The sequence below is a fragment of the Epinephelus fuscoguttatus genome, linkage group LG22, assembly GCF_011397635.1.
Source record: "Epinephelus fuscoguttatus linkage group LG22, E.fuscoguttatus.final_Chr_v1".
Lineage (NCBI taxonomy): Eukaryota > Metazoa > Chordata > Actinopteri > Perciformes > Serranidae > Epinephelus > Epinephelus fuscoguttatus.
In genome coordinates, this window is record NC_064773.1 from 14442235 (window position 1) to 14456895 (window position 14661).

General features: G+C 43.4%; 1 protein-coding gene across 1 annotated transcript in view; it reads left to right on the forward strand.

Moving 5' to 3' along the window:
* tmtc2a (transmembrane O-mannosyltransferase targeting cadherins 2a) overlaps positions 1–14661 on the forward strand; it is a 100839-nt gene that overhangs the window by 47640 nt on the left and 38538 nt on the right. The gene's annotated exons all lie outside the window — the stretch shown is intronic.

Sequence of the window (14661 nt, forward strand, 5' to 3'; positions counted from 1 at the left end):
TTTCCTCTTCCTTCCCTCAGAGGCATACCTCATCCAGCCAGCTGTTAATGGTTCCTGTATGGTGGATTAAGTTTTGTGTGTGCATGCTGTTTGCTTTTCATTAGGGGTGTAATTAGGAAAGCTGTTTGCCGGTGCAAACCGCACAGTTGGTGCATGAAAAGTAAGCTATTCTCATTTGTCATCTGCTAAACAGGAAGAAACTATATGCACAGGGGAAGTTTTCCACTTCCTCGCTACTTCAGTTTGCTGCAGTAAACAGATACACATTAATGCAAGGAAATTTAGATTAGGATCTCAGCCTCATTATATGTGTTTGTATGCGTTTCGGGAAAGAGAGCAGTTGCACAGGAAAAGCTATTTTCGGGGCGAGTTGTTTTCTCTCCCAATTCAAAGTGACAAAAGGTATGTGCAGGAAAACAATAACACGTCCTACTCTGGTAAATGATTTGTTCCACTTGTCAGGTAAGGACTCCAAACATACGGACACACACTGCAGGAAAAGAAAAAACTGCAGGACTCCATTTTCCCCTTCAAACCCAAGTTATCCGAGGAAGACAACCTTGACGCAGTGACTCATCTGATTATGGGGATCAGTGTTTGACTGGAAAAGCTCCTCTCACAGGCACTCTACATTTGATTAGGGAAACTGCTCCTTAGCCAACATGATGGCCCTCGTAAAATGCATAACTAGCGTAATAAAAAGTCCCCTTGGGTTTACCGAGCAAGGACAGTCTGGCTCTGTGTGGTGTGCGTGTGTGCCTGGGAGTCTTTTTATAGTTGTTTCTTCTTGAGGAAACATCTATAAATACCTCTGTTTGTTGCAAAGGTTGTGATGTAACCTTGTATAGTACATCACAAATGTCCTATGGAACTTTCTGGTATATACAAACTGCAGTACATTACAAACTTGTGTGTGACCGTCTTATTTACACAGCGAGGCTCAGAATGAAAACATGCTCTGCCTCCGAGTGTGTGCGGCTTTACCGTACCTGTGGGGCAGCTTCTCCAGTAGTCGTTTCTGGCGGAATGATAACCCACAACTGTTATTAGAGGGCCTGTGGTGAGCGGCGCACAGAGATCAGAGAGGGGAGAGGGAGGGAGTTATGATGTTTTTTCTTCTCGCTTTCTGGCAGGAGTGACTCACGCCTGTGTGTGTGTGTGTGTTCTTTCCCGACTGTTAGACCTGAGCACAGATGCAAAACAACACCTGTCTTTCAAATTGTACCCAGTCGTTTATTAAAAGCTGCTAAATCATGTTAGCATACCCACGCAGCAGGAAGAAAGATGGAAGTCTTTTGTAGATGATGAAGCAGACAAATGTTTAATCATGACTGCAAATCAGAGGCAATGAAGAGAGGGATGGTAGATTGCAAAAGAAAATGGGACTTCTTTTGCACTTCTTGAAGGGATAGTTGGATTTTTTTGAAGTGAGGCTGTGTGAGGTACTTATTATTAATCAGTGTATTACCTACAGTGAATGTCAGTCAGCACGCCCCCAGTTTGGAGAAGCAGACAGGAGTACTGACACAGAAGCCAAGCAGTGTACTGCTGTAGACGGGCCAGCAGCAGAATGTATTTTAGCCACCTAAAAAAACAGTAATGGTTTAAGTGAAGTCATATTGAGAGTATTTGCATCACTTTACTTTTCCATCAGATCGCCCACTCTAATACGCCAACCAATGAAAGCTTCAGTTTACCATCTGTTTTCGTCAAATCCACCAGACTCCTAGCCTCGGTAATACCAGTTTGGTTCAGTACTGCGTCTTGAACCGTTTTTTTTTTTTTTTTTTTTGAGACTGATCAGACCGCATATGTCATTTTACAGCCTGTGTCTGCCTCTTCGCCAAGCGCACAGTGAGCAGGAGAGAGAGGGGGGTGGGGGTGGGGCTAGGGGGTGCGGGTGCGAGTGCGCATGCGCCGAGGCCTCTACTGTAGCCTGGAGTTTGTTTAACAGTGACAGGGAGTCGATAATGGCAGACAATTTAGTCTCGAAGAAATCAAAGAATGCGCCAATATGGCAACACTTTGGCTTTGAGCCAGACGAAGGAGGCAACCCTTGTTTGCACTGATTGAGTAAGCTAAACCTGCAAATTTATTTGTAAGGAATAAAAGTAACAGCGTGTTACTGTCACTCTGTTGTCCTATGGTCGTTTTTTTATTTTAAATGAGTCAACTGCGCCCCCAAGTGGCGAAAATCCAGTATTACCGACTTGATGCAGTTTTTCACAAAAACCTGACCGTTTTTTTTTTTTTTTTCCCTCATACCGACCCAACCCTACTGGCCATGAGTAATGAAAATGGCCCAACTCGAGAGGCGGCACCAAGCATGCATGTGTAAATATCACTGCACGCAATTGGATAACACTACGACCAATCAGAACAATACACGGGGTGACGTATCCAGAGCGCTACCAGCGGAGCTAACTGGTAGATTAGACTCTTGCCGTATCCGGTCGGCAAAACAGCAAAACCGTCCTTCTTGCAAAGGAAAGACTCGAGCACCGTCTTCAGTTCCTCTTTTAGAGAAAAAGCCAAGTCTAACTCGTTCATTGTAGCGGCCAAACAACTGGTGTTCATCCGTAGCCATCTTGCAGTGTTTACTGATTGATTATGGACTTCGTTGTCGCAGCGCTGTCGTCATCTGTCCAGCTCACCTCTGGCCCGCCTGTATCACATACACCAATGTGATTGGTGCAGCTCGGCTCCAAGGGCATGGGTAATGAGCATCATTACTGATTGCCAGAGTGACTCGCTGAGCAAATTCAAATTGTGCTCCCACGAGAACTCTGGATTTCCAGGGTACCAGACTCCATTGAGATGAACAGAAATTTCGGTTTGCTTAACACAGGAGCTGCTGGTCTACTGATGCCTTTATGTATTTACTTGTTTATTTGGATCCCCGTTAGCTACCACATTAGTAGCAGCTACTCTTCCTGGGGCTCACACATGAAATTACATTGCATAGCATTAAAACACATTACATTACATTACATTACAGTAAGACAGTTAAAAACTTAATACAGGCAAAATTACATTCTTCCTGATGCCTCAGGCAACAACATAGTACAGCACAGTAAACAATAAAACAATAAACACTCAGTCCCATAGACCCAAGAAAACTTAAACAGTGTATGTTGTTTATGGTGGGTTTTTTTTTTTGTTTTTTTTTATTGTATGAGCAAGTTAAAATTTCAAAAAATGCTGTCTCAGATTCTGAGTATTCAGTGTTTCCCAAAGACGTAGAGTCTTTTTGTGATGGTGGGGGCTGACAGCTAGCGGTAGGTAGGTAGGTAGGTAGGTAGCGCTTAAGGACCGTCCCTGTGAGTCACTCTTGGGTGCGAGTAAATTTTGTCAATATAGAAAGGTAGATGTGTTCAGTCTCTTACTCTTGTGTTTAGAAATGATCTGAAGCTCAATACTGAGATTCTTCTGTAAATGGCTTTCCAATTTAAACTCCGCCCATTCCGAGTACAGATACAGATAACTTGAACAGATACAGACACAAATACAGATAATGGTGTACTCACCCATCTCTAGTTGCTTTCCTGCTTCTCTCTCTGCCTGACCCAAGCTAACACAGCAGCAGCGGCTAACATCCAACACTGAAACAATCCCAAATAATCTTACACCAAAATGACTCTAGATAAACCTGTTAATAACCATTTGGTGACATTAGCCATGTGATGCTAACAGTTAGCCCTGTCACTGTGTGTGTGACTCTGTCCCCAGCACAGCAGCACTTCCATGATTAACAGAGAGAATGTTTGGCAAGGAGAGGCCAAACAAATCAACACACTATGTACAGCTTTACAACGAAATTACATGTAACCAGTTTTAAATAGTCGAAATTGCGTCAAGTTTGCAGTGATTGGACAAAATTGCATGGTCGGACAGAAATCATGGGGTCTGACTGAATTTGTGTGAACTGTTGTGATTGGCAACATCTTGAAGGGACTGACTAACTTACAGTTTGAGGCAGCAGTAAACCAGCAGCTCCTGTGTTCATCAATATTAAATCACTGTTTTTCTCAATGGAATCTGGCTTTGATGAAAGCAACATAGCGGCCTCTGTTTCCTGTTTGAAATTGCTGTCTGACAGCCAATGAAGCAATGAATATATATTCTACATAAAGTGTACACTTAAACTGATTTTAGGTGGCTGAAATATGTCTTGTTGCCCTCCCTGTCCACAACAGTTCATTCTCCAGCCTGCTCCTCCAAACTTGAGGTGCGCAGACCGCCATATACTGCAGTAAATATAAAAAGTATGCACCAGATCCTCATACAACACCACTTCAAATGATCCAAACGACCCCTTTAATCAATCTCTTTTCCTCCTGAAACTTTTTTTAATTTCCCCCTGAATAGCCTGAGGATGAATATCAATTCTCAAACTGCAGCTAAAGACATTTAAAATGATTCAGGCTCTGACTTCTGTTCAATGTGTACATATGACATACTGGATTCTTGCCTAGAAAATAAAGTTCTGTGGGTCTGAGTAAAGCGTTGGCTGCACAGCATGAGTTTTTGTACTGATTAACCCACAGGTAGGTCAGCGGGGTTGAAGAGGTTACATCTGTTGAACGGGCCACGTCTCAGACACCATCTCAGCCTGCGATGATGAAAAACAAAGAAATATTGAGAAAAGAAAATCCAATTTACTGAGAGATTTCAAACCTTATAATGCAGTATTTGTTGGGATTGTACTGTATTATTGTCTGCCCCTGTTTAAACAAAGACAGTAGACACAGAGCTTTGGAAATGAAACCACAACCTGAGAGACATCCAGCACCACTCGCTCGAGTCTGTTGCATTACGCTCTGAAAGATTTCATCACCCTCTGTGCTTGTCAGAAGCCATTATGAAAAATCCCATTTCCCTGTGTATTTATCACACAGGAGAGCAGGGATATCATCAGCAGCCTCCACCGCTCTGTCCAGACACAATAGCCCTGGCCAGCGTCCCTGTGCCAGCACGTCAAAGTCCTGGTGCCAACCCCCCTCCCTCTCCAGTGCCACGCCGCCACCTCCAGCACATCTGGCTCGTTTATCATTCTGGCATTGCCCTACTCTATCGCCCCGGTCACGGTTATCTTGGCGGGGAGCTCGTTACGTGCCGGTCGCCAGCTATGTGGGCAAACGTTTCCTCGATTATGAGCCAGACGTCTCGGGACGCATGGGAACACAAAAGGGATATCAAGAGAGCATAAGCGAAGAGAGGGAAACTGTGCTCTCACTTCCTGTCTTTTATCTGTTTGTGGTCTTTCTCACCTACTGTGCCCTGAAAGCACTTTGGGAATGGACGACCTGGCGTCACATTCTGCCACCGAGGCACAGTCAGAACTGAATGGTAGATGGGGGAGTTTGCAAAGAACAATGCTGTTTTCTATTCAATGAAAAAATGTTCCATTTCGTCCACAATGGAGCGAAAGATTGAAAAATCCTCCACATCACATGATCTGACCGCTGCCTCACAGCAGCCACAAACAATAAGGAAATGCAAATCAGCCACAGTGTAGCAGAGGAGACAGATGCGCCTCGGCCGGCACTCCATTTCTCATCCTATTAACTCCCTAATCAGACTGAGATGGGATTTGAAATGAGACGAGGTAGGACGGAGGGAGAGTTACAAAGTGATAGATGGAGACAAAGGAAGGTGCGGTGTTAGCACTGCAGCCTATTGAGAAGGCAGAATGAGCCTTACATGCCAGGATCATAAGAACATGATGTCTTTGTTCTTCCCACTCTCACATTGTCAATGGCTAAAACAAACAGGTTGATGAATGAGGCTCCAGGCTTTAGACGGGGTCCGGGGGAAATTGTTTGCTTTTGTTGGTGTACGGGGAGGCTCTGATCTCTCCGCTAAGCCTGAGGTAAACTGGGAAACTTTGGCAAGATTGATTTCATTAAAAGGTGTTTGTTTAAATGTTGAGCAAAGGATTGTAAGCATTTACCCGACTGAATAACAAAGACGTCAATGATTATACCCTGCGTTAAAAGCTCTAAATCAAAAGGTGTGAAATTAAATATAGTCCCTTGAATAAAAATAAGGCTGGATTAGATGTGAGGACTTAATCTCACTTTCCCTAATCCTCCACACCTTTGGATTTTCCAACTGAACCTTCAACGTGCGCACCTGTCGAATGAAAGATAGCATGTCACTCGAGGCGCATGGACAATAGAGGGATTTTATTGTGTTCTTAAAGTGTACCGGACTCCTCCTCCTCGTTTGTCTCAATGAGCACTGCAGGCACGCAAATTAAGTTCAGTGTAACCAGCTGATGCCTTGAGGGATGTTGTGCCAATTATCTTGTAGCAGAAGCGCTGGGCTGTGAAATGATGCCCTCCGTTGCTCTGTATTTAGCTTTCAATCATGGGTTTACTAGAAAGTATGTTCAGATGTTTCTGGCAAGACCACTTTCTTCTTCTTCTCATCCTTAACGTATCTTATACAAAATATGTCGGATTCAGCATCATAACTGCACAAACTTGTTTTAAATCGCTTGATGTGGTCCATAAATGTCATTCATCCATGTGGCACTCTATAGTTATTAGCTAGGCAGCCATTTAAGCCAAACTAATTGCTATTTTTCTTCTGATATCCTTGTCAGTCACCAAAGAGCTTCGGTTGCATTACCACTACCCTCTGGACTGGGGTATGGCCAACATTGATTTGCATGTAGCATCAGAAAACTAATGTCTGTGCGCCTTTGCGTTCTTGCAAGCGTCAGGCACATATAGACCTGTGGAGGACTGCATGTAGCACATAACAGCAGAACAAAACTTGCTATTGAAATTTGCACAGTTTATCTCCACTGTCGCTTCATACTTGCCCTCATTTTCTTTATGCTTGATGAAAGGGAGAAGCCAGGGCAGCATTACCAAAGGTCGGTATCTTCCAGGGTCAAACTTGGAACAAAATTCAGCCCTGGCAATTTTTCTTTAGCACGGCCCCGTCACTACTTGCAGTATAGTATAGTATAGTATCACCTGCTGAGAAGTGTCATGTTGCTCGTCCTCAGCAGCGGGCAGCAACTTCCTCTTCTTGCCCCTGACCTGGAATGTTCGTACACAAGTGTCAGCCTGCTTGCAGCATCGGCCTGGAGTACTTTATTATTTTTGTCTCTGACCTTTTCCACTCCACCTTTTCATTTTAAGCTTTTGTTTGCTGCCTGACCTCTGACATTACATGATAGACTGATCCACTTGAAGGAGCGGCGGGAGGTTACGACAGTTTGACTGTTGGTCAAAGTTGGGCTGTTGGTGAGCGTCTGCCGCCCTTGTTGGTGTAGCGTGTCCCGCACCTTTGGCCCTTGTTGACACTACTCAGCTTTTTTTCCGCCAATTCAGAGTGTTGAATTGGCGTAGGCAACTGCAGGGCCTGTCCTTGAATGAAATCACTCTGATTGGCAGTCCAGCTTGGCGCACGAGAATACGAAGAGAAGTGAATAAAGTAAACAACCAGCTAAAGTCAAGAGGGCATGAGACCAAAACGACCAAAAAGATTAAATGTCAGTAGTCACTAAGCTCTGAAGCAGAAATGTTTTCTGATGAATTGCGTTATAGGTAACTGCACACGGTAAATATGTTTTGTTTTTTTTAATGCGCTAACTGGCTAACTAGCATCAAGACGTCCTTGCAGTTTCCCTTTTTGAATGACAAATACAGACAACCACCATGTGCTGGTCTTCTCACGCAGGCGCAGAACGTACATGCTGGTTGACTTTGCGGTGTGTTCATGTGCGACTTTTTTGGCTGAGACACATCGATGGCGGGGGACTCAGCATGGGGTATCCGTCCCAACTAGTTCTCTGAAGTCAGTTTGGTGTGTCTGGGCCTTTACAGTATAGGCAACTGACAAGTGTGGGTACGTGTGATTCTGTAATCAGATGATACCTACTAACTGACTGCTCCACTAGCCTGTCTTCAAAGTGGTCCATGCTTCTTCTTGTTGTCGTCAGGGATGTGAGGTAATTGTCCACGAAATCCCACCTCTTCGCTCTTATGTCCAATCAAACATGAAGTGTGTGGTACCTGGCATTGTCACATTTTCACAAGGTGCATGCAGTGGTTCTGCAGTGCTCTACGGGCCCCGTAAGCTGTCTGTGTGGCTCTGTGGAAGCTTTTCCACACATGTATAAATTAGACATAAAGTCAGCAATCAGATTTTTTTATTTAGCCAACTCTGATGCGTATGTGGCATCTGTAATTAGCATGTGGATTTTATTGGGATTCAAGACATTTGAAGTGTAAAGAGGGTCTTTCATTATTTATTGATGCCAATTAAAAACTAATCTGTCTGTGCAAGTGTTCTTGTATGAGGCCCATTGTACTTTTGTACTTGGTATGCGCATTAAAGATGTTCATAATTATTTTCAATAATTTATGAGAGTCTTTCAAGTAACTACAACAAAGCCAACAAAGCTAAATCAGATGCGTGACATTTGATCAAGATCATCAAGGATCCCGATGTTGTCTTGAACCTCCTTTCATACATTATGTCCCTAAATTACTCAAACAGGAAGCCCTTTAATGTCACGTTAACACCGCTGGCACCTCCCGCTTCTATCAGTTGTCCTGGTGGACAGCACGCAAGGCTTCAACCTGTGACCCGTCTCATTACAGGTCTCTGTGCCAGCAGCAGCAGGGCTTTCACGGGGGAGAACTATGGGGTAATTAGGTCACTCTATCAAAGTCAGCCCTCTCAATGCCAGCCAGTGCTGCTGTCTGATGACTCGGGTGAGTCGCGCCAAGTCAGCAGAATCCAGTACACATTAAGAGAGCTGGAAAAAGAACTGGATGCATGCCTCGTTGTAGCTTTCATCACAATTTAGCATGTCACTGGTAATGCATCAAATGTGAGTGCTGCTGGATGTGTGTTGCACAAACACAGTGTGTCCAAAACTTTGAGGGCCTTTCCATGCATATGTCGCCGAGAATGAATCGCTCCACGGTGGGGTGATGTAGCTCCCACCTCAACTTTAGAGCAAGAAAAATGTGCCTTTTTAAAATTTAATTAATGTTTTAAAAATCATGGTTGGCATGATGCAGCACAAGAACATTGAGTTTTATGGAAAAATAGATTTAGGAGGGCAACAAGATAACATTTTAATTTAAATCTCTCACATAAGTGGTTGAAATCTCATGCATGATCGGCCCAGCGTGCTGGAAAGAGTTAGAGGCAGTTTAAATTGGACATGACTTTAACAAGAAAAGTCCGGAAGATTGAACCCCTGCTGTCTTGCGTCAGTCCACAGCAGCTTTAAACGGTGCGCATATGAAGTCAGCCGTATCCTGCTGTTTCTTCAGACATGTTTTAAACACTCTGCACGCTACAGTGTCAACAGGCAGGCCACACACTTCTGGGATTAATAAAACCAGAGCTAATAATGAATGGCACCGTTAAAAGATGAAGGCTCGGGAGCGTAATACTGTATGTTTATGTGCGGAAAGAGAGGGACGGAGAGAATGAGAGGAGGGTTAATAGGAGAGAGAGAAAGTGGATAATAAAGTGGAAGAGAATAAAACGTAGTGCAGGGGAAAAGCCACAGAAATTGACGCTGAATTTCCAAATGAGGATCCAGAGTGGAGGAGATATGTGGACGCTTCAAAGGCTTGGAGTGAGCGGGATGTTACGTTTGACAGTTGGCAGGGGATTATGCCAGCCGTCCTCCATGGATACACACAGATCACATGAAGGCCAATCAATCACAGCGAGAACCTGTTCCCAGGAATTTGAGTTGGACAGCAGGAAAGCTCAAAACAGGAAAATTAGAAGACAAGTGAAAGTAAATCTCAGGGTTGCACAAGCTGCCTGAATATTGAGAGGAAAAAATAAGTACTGGAATACTTAATAGGTCCTAAAAATTCAAATGAACCATAGAATGCTATAAGTTTTGTTCATGGAGTCATTATACTGAAATTGCTTAGAATCTGAATTTGCTAAGTTTTCTCTCTTTTTAAATTCTGGCGCATCACCGTCACTTCACTCCACTCTTAAAACCCCAGTAAAACCAGTAGGCTTTAACGTGGCTAAGAGCCGGCTTTTCACTGCGACTTGTTGCTCTACCTAAAACTGAAAGGGGAATTAAAGGTTGCATTCACTCCTGAAGGTTACCTTCAATCAAACTCAAGTTCGTTTGTCCCCGAAGTGCGGTTTGTTTGGGCAGGTGTGAACACAGCAATCCCACTCAGGTGTGCACCAAAACAACTGGACCAAGACCTTCTTGAAGAGGTGGTCTCGGTCCGGTTACAGACAAACTCTGGTGCAGTTTGTTTGTGGTGAGAATGTGTTCCGACCCCGATCCGAACCAACTGCAGTCACGTTACGCAATTTTAGCTCAGTTGGTGTGCGCTCCTGTGATCCCAATCATTAGGTGTCAGGTGGTCGAAAAACTCCAAGCTGTCTAAAGTCAGTCTTTTTTTATGTTTTGGCATTCCATCAAAATCAAACATGTTTAATGTTATTGTACATTTTTAGTCTTGGCTCATGCAAATAGTGAAGAATAGCTGTGCACGGTCCAGCACCAAACAGGAAGTAGCAAACCAGGTAAACAGTAAACACAAAAGAGACTCAGAGGAGGTGCGAGGATGTTAAAAAGTCTTGTTCTTTTGTGATGTGGGAAAGGAGGAGAAACTCCTTGTGAAGTTGTGAAGTGAGCAAAAGTCAGTGTTAAATTCAGTGTGTATCTGATCCTCCAACCAGCACTTGTTTTAGTCAGAAATCTTAATTTTTAAAACAGGTCACCTCTCATTCTCACAGTTTGCTCCTACCTGCAGACATGTACAGACCTGTTAATATGTCATAGTTTTTTTTTAAATGGGAGTTTGGTGTAATATTTTCCACCAGGAGCAGGACAGGAAATAATCTCATAGAGAATCTAGTTGTAGTCTTACAAAAAGTGACCCTGCAAGATCCCCAGTCTTTATGTGACCAAAAATAGTCACAGTTTCTGTAGATGTGAGAGATGTAGATGTATTAAGTCTTTTAGTGTATGGTAGGCATTACAAGGACATGAACAAGCAGAATGGACCTTTCCTGTTGGCTTGTCAAACACAGGTGTGACTCATAACCTTGATTAGGTCTGTCCTGGTGTTGAGGCTGCTGGTTTACTGGAACACTTGAATGTGGCAGGGCCATCGTTAACGTGATTAGTTACACCTGTGCCTTTCCTGCCAGGAGTCAGAGTGTGCAACATGAGAAAGGTCCAGGAAATGTTGAGAGTTTGTCTAAGTTTAGGTAGTTTTTAAGTTTAAACCCCAGAGCAGAGAGCTGTGGGTGCCCATTTTATGATTCATTTCAGGCACTGTTCTTTCTTAAAATGTACAATTGGACAATTTTTAAATCACCATAAAAGCACAAAGCCAGCTCATTTTCAAAACCCCTTCAATCATGATTATGAAATTAAAAAGCAAAAGTTTTTACATGTGAAAAGTCATGCCCAAACGCATGTGCGTTTTCAGCGTGAAGCGACTGTATCGTCTCTCTTAAGCAGCCTTCAGACCAAAGATTCCCCTTGCAACTACGTGCACCCATTTGCAACTAAATGGCCTTGCAACGTCTTGCAACAGTATGGATGCATCGCAGAGCACTCAACTCTTCTTGTACGCGACCGTCTGTGGCTAGATACCCTAATGTTACCTTTTATTTGCGTTGTATTGTAATGTCTTTGAAATGTTTGACTGTGACAGCTACTACTACTGTGTGTGTGCAACAGCCACAGCGTGTGCGCATGTGTACAGCCCACGTGGGTACCCAGCTGTACAAAAAAAAAGCACGGGCTTGCTGCTGATTGGTCACAAGGTTGAATCTCTTGCAACTGCATGAGCCGACCTGAGGCAATATGCAGCTGAATCATTCAGACCACTGCAACTTTTCTCTGCAGGGTCCTAAAACCGTTTTGTTGCGTCTGGAATCTTTGTTGAGCTGGCCTTGAGACTGTGGGAAAGGAGGAGAAAGTGGAGTTGTGTAGTGACCAGGAGTGCCTCTTTGACACCATGCATGAAAGGGTTAAGGGCTGTATTAGTCAGGATGGTGCCCTGCCAATATTCCTCTGACCATAGAACATCAATGTAAGCTGGAATTGTTGGGAAATCAATAAATCAACAGCTAAGTGGAGAGGTTAAAAGACTTTTCAGAGCAATTAAAGGGTGTAGCTGAGTGAGGAATGATTCAGTTGTTCGGGGAGGATGTTGGCTTATTGAAGATCTATTTGAAACCGACCACAGACGACTGCTGAGTGAAGAGGGAAGGTCACACCCGACTTCAGCAGCAAATAAAACCAGCAATCCTTCCAGTCGGTGTCAACTTCAATAACCAGGCTGCAACCTGTTGCCTCTAAAAACACAGTAGTAAAAAAGCTTGTGTTAAGTTGTGCTGCTGAGTTGGTGGATTTGTGGTCATACATCACTGAAAAGCAGCCTCCTCTGTTACGTGCTCGCAGTTTGAGGTGCATGATTGATCGAGAAGTCAATTAAGGAACGATTTAGAAATAGACAAGGCGGCGAGGGGTAAAATGAAGCTCATTCACCTAAATGCCACAAATGACTCTCTTGCTGGAATTGGCTTATCTTCTGATACCAAGCAGAATTGGATTTCTCAGACAGTTTCCTCCCTTGACAGGCAATATGGGCTCATCCATCAATGAGCACCCCCCCGTTTTTGTGTATAAGGCACTCTCTCTTATCCTTTGTGTACCACCTTTCAGAGTCCAAATCAATATCCAATTTTTTTCCACTCTCACTTCCTCGCAGAGTGCTCCGAAATCTTGAACTCCTTGAACTGGCCCTTTTCCATCTCACTATCGACAAGTGTAACTAGCTGCGCTCCCCCTCGGCTAACCTCTTAAGGGAACGTGCTTGTCCATTTCGGAGGTGGGGGAATCAGCTGGAGCCTGCAGGTCACACAAGTCAATGCTAAACCTCTTACTCTAATCCTAACATGGGCCTGTTATGGATAACTTGTTTTCCATCATGGTTCGTGAAGGCGAGCACGAGCTTACTCCATCATGTTCGTTTTAAGAACGGGGGATATAACTCTCAAAAGTTTATTAATGAGACAAATGAAAGCTTGTTCTCTGTGCGCTGTGTAGCTTTTATCTGCCTATTGTGCAATTCATTCAGAGCGGATTATACAGGGAGTCTGAATTATTACTGCGGTAGAGTAAACTCACTTAAGAGATAAAAAGAAATGCAGGGCAACACTGGATCAACACTTTGAGTTATGGAGGCTCTCATAGTGATTATCAGTTACATCAAAGACAAAACTGATACCACCACTACAGGGCTACTACTATGTTACCTTATCCTTTCCTGAGCTGTAATACCACACAGTATAAACAGCATTTACATTACGACAGCATGCTCTCACACACACACACACACACACACACACGCACGCACAGCTCTAATTCCCCGCGGACAGGTTCAGATAGAGTTCATATTACATATTATGGATGCTCGGAAAGAATAAATGGGCGCAGAATAAGGAAGTGAGCAGCATCTCTGCGCTCATCACTCATGATGTTATGTCGTGTTCAGTCCGTTCGGTAAACTCTGGGAGGAACATGAGCAGCGAGCGCTTTTCGGTCAGGACTGCGCCAGGCTGTCTCTGTCAGTATGCTGATGTGACGTCTCAGTTTAAATCAGTGTTTAATGAAATAAATGAAATCAGATTTGCTTAATGTTGGCAAAAACACACCACTAAATCAGACTGAAGGAGTAATTGATTTCAGAAAGCATCATAGCAAAATGTGGTTCTGAAGATATTAGGGATGGGCACGAGTTCTCGAATACTTGCTTTGATTGTCAGTATTCATTCAACATAATAATACACATATAAACTTAGATTAACCCTGCTTCATATTAAAATATTACATTTTTTGGATGGCATACAGTGGTGTAACTGCTGTCTGCACAGGTCCTGGCATAAGAGTGAAAGTATTTCAACCAAATAAATTAAACGAATGTGCAGTGCAAGTTTGGGGTGTGTGCAGTCCATTAGACGTTGTTACCCTCGTTAGTCAGCACCAGATATGGTTGTCAGTTTTAGTTATTACTAAATTTACTATTTTATGTGATTGAGTAATGAAAATGCGGTTGTAATAAGTCCCATTTCCTCAAGATTTATTTTCCCAAAGGATGTTATTTGTTAGCTTTTATTTAGAGGGTTGTTGTCATGTTTTGTAGGATAATGTGCAGTGTTAGTAAGGCATGGTGCATATTAGCACACATTTTAGCACTTGCTAAGTAGCACTCGAAAAGGTGTGTTCTCAGACGGGATTTGAAGGTAGAAGGGGAGTCAATATTGGGAATGTCTTGTGGGAGAGAGTCCGAAGGTGGGGGACAGAACGTCTCAAGGACCTAGAACCCGTGATCGACAAGCGTGCAGATGGTGATGTGAGTTGGATCGATGGGGAGCAACTGTATTCAGAATACCACAAATTTAAACTGTAACTGCGAAGGAATAAAATTACTTATATGTTGTAGTTTACATACGTAACACACTTACTTGTATTCCATTGCTCCCTAACCCTGCGTATAATAGCTAATCTCAACATGTTCTCAAATCAAGTTATCACATATTGCCGCTTTTCAGTGGCTTTTCATGTCTACATATTACGCACTGGGTATCCTTCTGCATCTGCTGTTGATGTTACAGGAC